The sequence below is a fragment of the Kryptolebias marmoratus genome, linkage group LG6, assembly GCF_001649575.2.
Source record: "Kryptolebias marmoratus isolate JLee-2015 linkage group LG6, ASM164957v2, whole genome shotgun sequence".
NCBI lineage: Eukaryota > Metazoa > Chordata > Actinopteri > Cyprinodontiformes > Rivulidae > Kryptolebias > Kryptolebias marmoratus.
The window spans coordinates 12,550,901-12,554,668 of NC_051435.1; positions in this window are offsets into that span (position 1 = coordinate 12,550,901).

A 3,768-nucleotide genomic window follows, 5' to 3' on the forward strand; every position below is an offset into this window, starting at 1 on the left:
CCCCCCCCCCCCCCCTGTTTTATACACTGCGGGAAAGAAACAAACGAGGAAAAAAAACAAAAAAAGAAACAAAAAAAGTGCACATCGTGATGTTTGTGTAACCCATTATGTTCCACGCTATTTAACTGTCATCATGAAACTGAATCAGATTTCACAGTCGTATAAATTTACCAAAAAAAAAAAGAAAAAGAAAAACAACAAAAAAACAAAAACTTTTTAAACAGCTGTTTTTATATTGTGTATATTGTATATGTGCTCATTTTATTCGTTTGCTCGGACGTCCAAATCTCTGACCTCACCGCTGGTCGCGGCGCTTCAGAGTGGCTCAGTCGACACTCGAAGGTTGGACAAAACAAACTAGTTTCTTAAAGCAATAAACTCATCCGCGTCACTTCAGCATCCCGAGGGGTTTCCGTCATGGCGTGTAGCTTCGACCCTCTGAAACCAGCTGCATCAATTTTTAACAAACAGTTTTACCCGGCCCATCTTCCTCTCTCCCTCTCTCTCGCGCCGGTCAACCAATCAGAGAGCTTCAGTGTTACAGGCTGTTGACGCGGGGACGACTTTTGTTTTTTTTTTGTTTAAGTGTCTACTCTCTCAAAAGGTGCTCTCTGGTCCACGCGTCTCCGGCGGAGAGGAGGCGGGGTTAGAAGCCAGGCCGACACCACGGTGGGGTGAAAAGCGGCACGCTTTGCACGTCTAAAGTGAAGCACTGTCTCCTAAATGTTACTCATAAAGTGATTTTTAAGCTACACGACGCTGGGGTTCGGGGGGGGGGGTTTGGAACCGCAAACTCACACAGGCTTTTAAGAAACGCAGAATTAGACAAATTCTCAGACGTAGTAGTGATATAGATTAGAAGTTATATCTCGGGAGGTTTTGTTTGGGGTGGAAATGATCTGCGACGACGTGTTCGGTGGAGTTTGTGTCTTTGTTTTTAAGAGCCATCAGGAAGGTCACTTTGGCGCTTTTTGTCTTTGGAGAATATCATTATTATTATTTTTTTTTTTTGGTGGCTGTTAAACTCCAGGAAGAAGTCTGAGGCGGAGCAGCAACGTTTTTTTTAACACGAGATCATGGCTCGGCGGTCCGAATCAGTGGATTATATGCATTATGTGGTGGAATGGTTCAAGTTTTGCACAGGAGTGGGATGAGGCTGGTTGCTTTTTCACGCGTCCCTTAATTTCTTCTTTTTTACTTTTAGTTGTTAGTTTTTCCCTTGGACTCATTACACGCACAGTTGCCGTTATCACCAACTATAACCCCCCCCCCCATTTCCAGCTGTGAGAAGAGCCAGATTCTGTCTCTTCTTTTCCAAAGACAAAACGTCGATTTGAAGCTCCATCACGAACAGCTGAGCTCTCCCGTTTCGTTTTACCGCAGTCGTAAAAGAAATAATAAAACCAAACAAATCAGGATGTTTTTGGTAACCACACAGCTTGAGATTAGCTGGCAGACCACGCAGAACAAAACTCACACAGGGCTCGGAGGCACACAGTGTCACTGCTCCACTTCAGAGACGGCTGACAAATTCCTGTTCTCATTGAATGTACTGTATTACCGTTTTTAAAGATAGGACGAGCTAATCTAGTCACCTTTTGTTATCGGTCCTCGTTTGATTTGTCTAAGGTATTTTTTGTATACGAAAGTTTACATTTTTATGTATATTTTTCTTGTGTACAAATGATGTAATATGTGTACAAACACTGTATGTAATATCTGTATATAGTGTGAGAAATTTGATCTTTTTTTTGTTTTGTTTTGTTTTTGGATGTATAAATAAAACTTGCTGTGAGGTATTTGCTGAAAGATTGCGACGTGCTTCTTAAACGTAACGATGTGAAGCGGACCTGAATGTTTTCAGCTGCAACTGCTCTGAAAGGAGAATATTTTCAATTTAGACTGGATTTATTTATTCCAACACTGCTTTAAAAAGCAGAGATACCGTTAAAAGCTTTTTTTTTTCTTATTCAAAAACAAAAGAAGGATTTTACAAAATGACTACAGTGGATTGGGCAAATTAAACACTAGAAATACGAGGTAAAAATCACCTGTCATTAAATAAATTACTAATAGGTCAGACCTGCTGAAGGAGGTTTATATAAAACGCATGTTTTAAACGTTTAATGTAGTAAAAGTAACACAAAAGTACAAATCTGGATGTCAGTCGAGCAAAGAAAGAAATACCTAAAAATATATAAAGGTATTTATATTTCTCTATGTATTTATATTATTTTCTATATTTCTGTATTTACCTATCATCTCTATGTCTATAGCTTTGTTGATTGTCACATATCTATGCATCGATTTCTATATTCGTTAATCTTTGCGTCTATAAATTGGCAACTGTCGAAAAATATAGAAATAGATGCATAGATTTGTGTGGGCCAAAAAATATAGAAATAGACGCATAGATTGGTATGGGCAAAAAATATAGAAATAGACGCATAGATTGGTATGGGCAAAAAATATAGAAATAGACGCATAGATTGGTGTGGTCAAAAAATATAGAAATAGACGCATAGATTGGTATGGGCCAAAAAATATAGAAATAGAAGCATAGATTGGTGTGGTCAAGTTCTTTTAATGTAGATGCAGAACATAAAGTGAGTTTATAGAAGAAACGTCTAAAAAATAATAATAATAATCCAGCTGTCTGCTGGATCAGGACGCATCAGGACATCCGTCTGAGCAGAACTGGAGACAAGACGAAACTGATGGAAACAGAAGAACAAGAAGAACAGGAAGAACAGATCTGGACTGATGGTCTGTAGCTGCAGAAGAAGGTGGTCTATCCTGGAGGGGTGGTCCTCCTCCTCATCATCATTATCATCATCACCCTCCTCCTCTTCTTCTTCTTCTTCAGTACAGTCCAACCTTACAAATCTGGCTGTCACGAGTCAAGTTTTATTGTTTTTTTAAAAGAAGTTCTTTGACACAAACGATGTTTGGAGAATCTGAACCTGAAGGTGTTTATAAAAATAATCACAACTTCAAGTTAAAGTTATTTCATTACTATTAGAAGTAAATTTAAAGTGTTGCCAACAAAGTTTTATTTCAGCAAATTCATAATAAAATATAATTTTCTTCTCTTTATAAATCTTCATAATGACCTTTTGACAAAAATGGAACCAAATTAAGCTCCAAAGAAAGGCAGGACAGACGAGCAGAAACTAGTTTCAGAACCAACTGTTTTTATTTTTGTTCTTTAATTAGACAGCTTTCAGTAAAATCCAACGGGTCTGTCCTGAATTAACAAACACGTCCTCCGGACCGCCGACCGCAGACCGCCAGCGAGGTCACACGAAACGAAAAGTCCGTTTTTAAAAAAACGCCAGCTTCTTTCCAGTGTCAAATAAAACCTTCCTTCCTCTGATTACGTAATACTGCTCTCTGAAAAAGGGAGGGAGGGAGGGAGGGGGTTTTAAAAAAATAGTTAAAATGAATTTATACCAAACATCAGGTTTATCTGCAGCATAACAACATTAAAGTACCTCTTCTGTCAAAACTAAAAAACTAAAAGTGCAACACTTCATCGGGTCCGTTTGGGACCGAGTGAGAGGTGCAAACTGTGCTGCGGTCATCTCCGAGGGGCAGAGAGGGCTTCAGGCTTCAACGTGTGCATTTTCATCCAGCTGGGAGAACAAGATTAATAATTCAAATGTTTCTGAAAGCTGACTGAACGTTCGAAGAAAGGCTTGTTTATTTGGTCACATCCTCACAACTTATTTAATATAAAAACATTGAAATAAAAGTTGGGATTTTTTT